This window comes from Monomorium pharaonis, chromosome 2 (genome assembly GCF_013373865.1).
Source record: "Monomorium pharaonis isolate MP-MQ-018 chromosome 2, ASM1337386v2, whole genome shotgun sequence".
NCBI lineage: Eukaryota > Metazoa > Arthropoda > Insecta > Hymenoptera > Formicidae > Monomorium > Monomorium pharaonis.
In genome coordinates this window covers 18,393,098-18,402,998 of record NC_050468.1, presented here as the reverse complement: position 1 = coordinate 18,402,998, position 9,901 = coordinate 18,393,098, and positions in this window count along the sequence as shown.

Sequence of the window (9,901 nt, the reverse complement as noted above, 5' to 3'; positions counted from 1 at the left end):
CTCCAGGTGTCAATTTTAAATAAATTTTATTACAATTTAAAGTAAGAATATTTTAGAGATAATCTATTATCGTGAATAATAGGAATATAAATTTGAACACTTTACTATTAATTACGAGAAAGTATTTCTAAACTAAAGATATATATTATGTTATATTTTAAGCATATCATGCATATTTTTATATTTTTCTTATTATTTAATTGCATAACAATTTATTTTAATTATTATGAAATTAATTTTAAAGTTGTAATTATTGTTAAGTTATTTTGTAATAAGGAGCGGCACGGAGTTAATACTTATTTTTTTTACTTTTATCTTTTGTATATTTGATAATTTTTGAAGTTTTGCACTTATAATTTAATTATTTTCATCGCTAACTACGTGTCAAAATATGGAATATAATTATTATATTGTAGAGTTATCTATATGTACTTTATATTTATGAATTATTTATCTCATACAGAAACACATGCGCATATTTTGGATATAATCTGACAGATTGAAAGGGATTGATGTAATCCCAAAATTTCATTGTTTAACCACTAAATTCGTTAAATCTCTATCTGCTATCTATATTTAATTTTTTTGCGTTTATTATCGAATTATTTTATTTGTTTTATTATATCTATTTTAGAAATTCTTCAAGCATCTTTTCTTTTGTTATCCTGTATATCATGTAAAGTATATCTTCGGAGTTTGGAATAATGCACAGTTGACGTTTTTGACATTTTTGATATTTTTTACATTGTTTAGTACTTTTGTTTTACTAAAAATTATTTTGTACTTTTGCGTTCTTTTTATCACTGTTGGTATTTAGTTAAAAAATTAACGTTGATCTTCTGGGATTTTAGTGACATAAATAAAAGTATTTTAAAAGGTTGTTAAATACTGGTATATATAAATGACCCAAATTTGCCGCTGAAAATTATCTTTGCGACGTAGGCGAAAAACGTTCTACTTTAGTTTTCTGATTTTATTTTTATTTAATGTAGTTCGGATTATATGTCATTTACCATCTGGCAGTTTCAGTCTCTGGTTTTCCTCTCAGCTACTGGTTCTCTGCCTTCGTATAAATTATTTAATACATCTAACTGTACGTGTACTGCGCAGTAGGAACAGTTTCCACGAATTATTCACTAAAGTTTTAATTTACCTCTTCAATTTCTAATACCCATCTTTATAATGAAATTTTACTTAGTGAAATTCTCATGAAAAATTCAAATAAATTTTTATAAAAAATAAAATCGAATGCAAGATGAATAGTTTTTAAAATTAAGCAAGTCTATTAAAAAATAAGCATAAGATTATTAAAATAGATAGAAACATTTTTTAATTGCCAATCCAATTTTAAATGCTAATTTTAAATTGCTATCTGATATAAACATTAGCGAAATCTAATATTAATATGCACTATCCAAGACCGCTCTTATTGGTCTATTGTGTAAAGATTCTGCTGCAGACAGATTCAACGGACCAATGCAACGTCGGTTCGCGTTGTTCCATTACTACTTGTGCATTATTCTCTTTGTGTCGGGTGCCTTGTTCACACATTCTTATTTGCTATTGTCTCGCATGGAGAGAAAGAATGCGATCGACCATTCGGCATAGAAAAGATATTTTATGTTGCTGGATTTCTGGAATTTCACGAAACGCGATTTAACGCAGTCTACTAGGAGAACGACGTTCTCTGGTAGCGGGGTACACGGTTCAATAAGTATTTCAGGAAATGCACTTGCTGTGAGGAGCACGATGGCGAGAACGAGGGAAGGACGAATGCATTTTCGCACGAGACATACTATAGGTGGATGTATTCGCAAAATAATGCACGGCTTTCTTTATATTTTATATAGCTGAATGTGGACTACTCGCGATACGAGTTTCCTTACAAGGCTTGAAGAAGGTTGTAGATAAATAACAACGTAAAGGCAGTCGCAAAATGCCGAGGCTATATTTTATCTTGGTATAGAATGCGGAACAACTAAGCGGAAGGACATGAAAGGGGTAGAAACGGAAGTAGTAGCAATATAACGGTATACGAAGTAATAAGCAGAATTATAATTACTCTCGGCATAGCATATGATTCAGAGTGTATAGAGTTTTGTTCAGTAAAATTATATGTGTATATGTGGTGTTTATTTTACTTTAATTAAAACATTTACGAGAAATCGTTTGAATGCTTACAATTTGAAGATCGTTAATTTTCCAACGTATTTGTTACAATATTTTTTATCGACATTGATAAATTTAATTAAATCAAAATTAATTAAAAGCTATTTGTCAGTATTATTTAGAACAGGATAATTTGATGTTATCAAATATTTTACGAGGAAGAGGTTTTATAGGTTATATAAGTTTCATATTTCTGTTGTTCTACAGTTTATTCTGTATGATGATATTGATAACACATAATTGTAATTGAAGAATGTGTGATTTCAAAGAACGAAATGTTTATTTGGCACGTGGCACACAGTTACGCTTCATCATTGGGATCTCTAAACTCCACTTGTTGAACGAAGCTATTACTTCTCAAATCGAAGTGTCATGATACGTATCCATTTCATATACGAGTTATAGCTCTTCTATCTCTCACAGAGAAATATGATATTTCTATTATTGTATTTTAGCTTTCTTTTCTGTGTATAGTCCGATGAAAAATGTAATGTATTTAACAGTTAATTTCCAAATATTCTTAAAAAATAAATTTATATTGAAAAAATTAATAATTTGTATCTTATCTTTATTATCTTAAAAAAACATGTAATGAAGCCTCTTTTTCGTGATGCTGATTAGTTCTTTCGCTGCGCTTACTTCGTGTTGTGAGAGTAACTGTCATTACGATTGAATTTTGACAGCTATACGTAATATAGTACATTAGCTACGCACAATGTAAATTATATACACGGATTTTTTATTTTTACTAGACACTACGGACGCTTCGTGCGCGCTACTTAACTTTTTATTTTTTGAAATAAACTAGAACGATAATTGTATAGATAACCATCTAATACAAATTTGACAGCTGTCAAAATTCAATCGCAATGACAGTTACTCTCGCAACACGAAGTAAGCGCAGCGAAAGAACCAATCAGCATCACGAAAGAGAAGCTTCATTACATGCTTTTTTAAGATAAGATGATAAGATGAAAAAACTTTAGCAATTTGTATATAAATATCTCTATAAACGAGTTAATAACATTGTAAAATATTATAATATAGTTAAATGAATTTGAAATTGAACGCATTGGCTTTATGTTTAACATGTTAAATGGTTGAAGCAACTTAAAAGCAATGTATTTCAAAATAAATGTTCTAATAAAGTACAATTAATAATATCGTAATTTCAACGATATCAGTTTTGAGCTTAATATTATTAAGTATCTATTTGCTACGACAATTGATCAAATTATTTATACTTCACGCTGTGATGTATGAAGTAATATAATTAAACGAGTTCAAGGTAAAATCGTGTGTATATTTAGAGGAAAGTATTTGCGTGCTTGTTACTGATTGCAGGGGCAAGGTAAAATATTTTAAGATACATCCAAGATTGTAAGAAGAGGGCAAAACTCGAGCATTTCCTTAACGAAAAGTTGTCCATATTTTATGTATTTTCCGAGAAACGATTGTATCATTATCTGTTACAGATTTATTTCCATTAACAAGCATTTACACTTTCAACATCTTTCGTCTTATTTTTATTCGTCGCGTTCTAACATTCTAATAATCTAATGGATACACTTCTTCCTTTTAGAATATCAAAAACTTGCGCTAACTTTCATTCTTCAAAGAATCGCGAGATATTCTACCTCGCCGGACATTCATCAAGGAAAAGTTCGACCTCAATATAGTCAAAAGTGAAAAGTTTTAAGAGCAAGTTGGCAAAGAAACTTGCGATTTCACGAATATTAATGTAGCAAAGTTGCATATAATTTTTGAATGGACGAGAATAATTTTCAAAGTTTCAATTTTTCATTTAATTTGATTGTCACATGAAATTTCATTTATTATGTCTTTTTAATAAATATTAATGGATTTAATTGGATGGATGGTCGATAAATTTGACTTATTTATTAATACGGATAAAATTTTCGCTGTTTTGACATGAGCAATAAGTTTATTGAATTTCCAATTTTAAGCTACGTTGTATTTCATACATTTTTCATTTTCATTGCGCATCGAATTTTAATGAATTGTATAAAGCCGATTCTATTCTACCCGAATTATATTATTTTTTCTTGCTCAAGCCTCAATTTCTGTTAACTGTGTTTCTATATGCGTGTCGGCAAATTTGAAATTCGTCCAATATGAGAAGAATGTAACGAATTTTCAGTTACTCTCTCCACTTCGACGACCATATGCGCTACAAATGCATTTTTGATAATCGGACAAAACGCCATCACAATACGTGCGATTTCCGATACATTCCATATTTATTATTAAATTTCATTCAAATGCATTTCCTCGACCTGTTTACAGATTGACATATACATGTTCTGACATATATTTCGAACTTTCACAATATGGCGTAAACTCGCAATATGGTGAGATATATCATAAAGTTACTTTATTTAAAATATATTGGTATATATTTATTTTTATTGTATTGTCCTTTATTGCATTTATAGTTTATAAGTTATGATATAATAACATTTTTAATTATAAAGTTATCTAATTTAATAAACTTGTTTAGATAATATTTCTCGTTTTGTAATACACTACAATTTTTAGCTAAAAGTACAACCGAGTGCAGTTGGAGTGCTACCTCTGGTTAATTATATTTTTGTTCTTTGTTTATATTATATTATTCACTTGAATAACGTAATATAGATTGCTCTACATTCTTTTATTAAAATGTAAATAACATGAAAAAAAAAAGAAAAATTGAATCTTAGATTTCTTTTTATTAATTTTGCATTTATTATAAATATAATATGATTATAGATACTGAGATATTCAACAAGAGATATTTATATATTTTTAAAATATTTTTTAAACATATTAATATTTTTTAAACATATAACATAAAATAAAACTTGCTTATATGTGGAATTGATATAAAGAAACAACCAAATGTAAAATTACTTTTATGTAATCCAATTTAAACTGCATAACTAGGCCATAATTTACCTATTGATTTGGTATATTATTAAAAGTTCATCGATTTTCGGTCTAGTCTCGGTCTAATTCTCCAACTATATCAGCTTTATTTCTGGAAGTTTTCTGAAGATGACATTAATATTTTAAATACTTCGTAAAGTTTAACTACGAGATCGGCAATATAAGTGACAAGTAGTCGATTGACTACAATTCTATTCTGGCAAACTGCTCGTGCTCTGACGGTTTCCGAAGTACGTAGTACATGGATAAAGACTTTAGATTCTCTCTTCTTTGAAACAAGATATGGAAATTAGATCCTTGCCATTGGATATTCTGGGTATATTGGTATCTACTAAATTTACATTGACTCTTATAAAAGACAAACGTTATTACATTTTGTTAGTTTTTTTTTAAAACTAATTATGTTACATTATGGGAAAGTCTTCGTTATTTAAACAAGTAATTTTTAAAAAAATATATACAATTTACAAGAATATGAGATTAATACTGAACTCTAAATCAAGTAATTGTATTGCAAAGAATATATTAAATAATATCATAGTAAAAAAGGGAAATTGATTAAATTTGATTAAAATACTGAACTTACTGTATTGAAAATTTGATTAAAAATCTTGTTTTATATATTGTAATCATTGTTTTTAAAATAAACTATAAAGCAACAATTGCGTGCGTTAATTAAGCTCGGAATTCTCAAATGGTTTGTTAAACAAATTATAGCTGTAGGACAAAATGTTATTATAAATGAGGTTTGTCTTTTGCAAGAACACTATGCATACATACAGAAGTGTATTCATAAATGCCATAGCAGTTGGCGCGATGCATGAATGTGCATGAGTGTGCCAAGAGTATCCCAGAAGTAATGCACATATCACCCTGTCACATTGACGTAAAGCGACAGCTCTATTCATCACATTTGTGGTAATTGGACCAGGTAATTGGAAAAAATTTTGGAGATTCATTAGCGAGCGATTGTTGATGCGATTGAATGTATTCGGTTGGAAATGAGATTACGCGCTCGAGTGTGTTTATTTTAATCGTGCTACGCGTTTTTTAGTCGCTCTCTTTCTTTCTCTTTTCCGTTTGCTCTCGAAAATTTATACCGTAATAAAAATTCTGAAATGATTTCAGTTTGTAAACTGACTTATGTAACTATGTAGAAAATTTCAATTTTCTGCCGCAATAGTTCCTACGGCGTTTCTACAATTGTTGATTATTTAAGTGAATGTATTTTATGTGTGTTCAATGAGTCATATATTTTGTTTCAATTTTATTCCCTCTCTTTTTTCTCTCTCTTTATGTGTGTGTGTGTGTGTGTGTGTGTGTGTGTGTTTGGGTGTGTGTGTATACACATATATATATAATATAATTTTGTTAAATGTGATCTTTTTCTAGATTCTTTTCTCAGTAGAATTTTATTTTAAACTGGTGCAAGAATTGAATCATTTCCTTTGTTCGCATTTGCCTTCTTTAATTCAAGCCATTAGCTTGCCTTCCTGTACTCTTTGTACATTTTATCGTATTTATTACAAGCGTTTAATAAACGATTGCAAATCCATTGAAATCTGTTCTTACATCAATAATCCTGAGAGATATTTCTTTAAATAAAAAATTCTTTTTTTTAGAAAAAAAAAGAGAAAACCAATAGAGTAAACGTTTTTAAATATCGAACGATATAATTGCAAAAGTGTGTTCGTAAATCTATTAAAATTAAATTTCAGGTGATAGCGGTAATTTTATATGCGATGATCGACACGCTCGCTTCTGTCTGTGAACACGTTTTCAATCTAGTGACCTATCTACGAAAAGGAAAATTTGATTTTGCAGTAATCGATAAAAATTTGTTAGAAGATTTTTGTTATTACATTACGGCGGCAAGCGATGAAGCAAGTGCGGAAAACAGATGAACTAGCAAGTTCATAGTGCTGTAAAAATTAGACGATGTTCTCAGCGTGAGCAAGAAAGAAAATGAAATAAACGGGAACGAACTACTACCGCGTCGTTTATCGTTATCTACCGTGATCCACCAAGGATTATTACGAGTTACGGACACCCTTGGCGGTTCAGCGTTTAAACTTTGCTCTTTGAAACGATTTTTCTCTCTATTAACTTTTAAGCGGATTTTGTCGCGGAGGCTCTGCAATCTAGTTTCCTATAAATTGCTTAACATTGTTATTTTTTTAACTGGAGCATATGAAAGGCATAATTACAAAATAAATACGAATTTATAAGCGTACATGAGATTAGTAATATATACTAAACGTTTATTCTTCCCGTTAAATTAACCTTTTTTTTAATCATCGGAAAATATTTTTAATAAATGCCTTTTGAGGCTACAAAAAATTTTAATGGAAAAAGTCAATAAAACTGCGGCAACATGTAACTATACAATTTAATAATTCTTTTTTAAGCAGAGTTTTTAAACCGTTAGTTATTTATTGAAATAAGAACGAGTTAATTATTAAAATGGAAAAACTGAGATAAAAATTAATAGAAAAAAGATTTTGATCTTTACAAAACGTACTCGAAATATTTCTTTTTAATAGTTAGCTTTCAAGTTTTTATTACATAACTCGTCGAATATATTTAAAAATTACCCAAATCATGTAATATTGGGTGCTGGGTGCTTTAAGCAGTTAGATGCACTTTTTTATATATTTTGGCTCTCTTTACGAAAAGCTACGGACAGAAAGTATATGAATAAAAAATTATAAATTTCTTTTATTATGCTGTGTTCTATTATACCCGTTGTAATGAGCACGTAATACGGGTATATAAAATGCTTTGAAGTTATGCTAAAATTAAATCATATTAATTTTACATTTCATTGTGTCGGTGAAATTTCTTTAAAGTTAACGTCTCATCTTTGCTCGCGCAACTTTAGAAATTTATTTTAAAATTGGTAATTTATCGATATTATAAAAATGTTAGTGCGCACAATTTTCATAGCAACATATTTTAGGTCAAATAAGTCGTCTCTGCTTTCGCGATGTTGCGAAGCGCGTGATGCATAAGCAACTGCATAGATGCAGCCGTCTCTCTGACGTGTTACTATATTTTATTCAGTTTCTCGTGTCGCCAGTAACAAAGCGGAAAACGAGACGAACAAGATCATCAGTTACGTGCACGTTTTGTCAAAGGATCGAGAAAGTTGAAAGGCGCTCTTGACTAGAAGCATTAAGTATGACGTAGATCCGAGCTCTGAAGTAAATAAATTTTATGGTTGGATAAAAAGAATTCTCTTTGTGGAAATAAATCAGGTAGAGATTGACTGAGAAAAACTCAAAAGCGAGAACATATAAAAGTCAGTACGAGCTGGTAAATATACCTATAATATTTGATGTATATTATTTTAATGTATTGCAATATTCGAATTTTGCAAATCAGAACTATAGGTCTATAATAATTGAATTGGTAAATTGTCAATGCAAATTTGACAGTGTAGATTACATTTATATTACAAAGAGTAATTAATTACACGGTTAACAGCGACAGTATTTGGATAACTACAAAAGCGATATAATTAGGAATTATTTTCTAGCGGAATTAGAACTATTGTATTAATTCTATTCTAAACATGAGTCACGTCATTTTGAATACTTTTATTAAATACTAACTTTACCTTTTTTTGTTTATGCTATGAGACTTGTGCATACGTGTGTATAATTGACGAATAGTTGAAATAGGTACTCTTTATCTTTTTGTCGAGATAGGAATGTGTGTATAACTACAATGATGTGGCAGAACTCTGGAGGATTGAAGTCTGTTAAGCTTTAGCAATAGTGTATTTTGTATATTGCTATGTGTAATCTCTTTGTGATCTCTGTCTATATAAGGTTCTGTATAAATGATTGAATGATATCTACAAGAAATGACATCTTCGAAGGGGCAGAAAGAAAGTGCTGAAGGACATTGGTGAAATTTAAGTCTCTTGAGAACGTTTTTCTTTTGTGGGGAATAGATTCAACTGGGAGTTCGATTTCATTTTCGCATGAGGATATATTTTAGTATTAAGACTCGGAACAGTCACCCGAGTCTGGCTCTCTATCTTCGTAATGGCGTTTTTATGTTGGCATTGGCTAGTTGGGTAGATGGGTATTTTCGTGTAGAAGAGAATGCGGGGGACGTCGTTTCTAAACGATTGATGTACTAGAAAGAGAACTTATCCGATTGCTCTATTTGCGTTTATTACGGCGATAAATGTCGTAATAATGATAACGTTATCACATGCGTTTTTCTTTAAGCATGTTATCCTTATTTTATTTTCTCTCTTAAAATATTTTATTGTGTGCACGCGAGCTTTATCTAAATTGCAAAAAAAATCGATTTTATACATTTACATATTTTCGCGATACAAATTAAATAAATACGAATAAAGAAATAGGAGATATGAAGGATTTGATGAATATTGTATCTGTACTATGTTTCATACGTAACATAATAGAGATGACATGAAATTTCGCGATTATCGACAACTTTTCCAATCTTATAACGTCTGAAAAACGTTATATTTGATCTTGTAGAAAGATAACGTTACTCACGCCGGGATGACACTAAAATAGCTTCACTGTAGTAGTCTATTTTACTTTTTTGTAGGATGAAAAAAGATTGTATAAACATAAGTCTTTTTTTTTCCAAACTCTAAAACTTTGCCCATAGACTGATTTATTACGATATACAGTTCTCAATATTAAGATGACATGTTTTATTACATTATTGATTTTTAATAGAAATGTTTTGGTGCAAACAAAACGTCTTATATCTAGAAAGAAAAAAGAATTTCCGG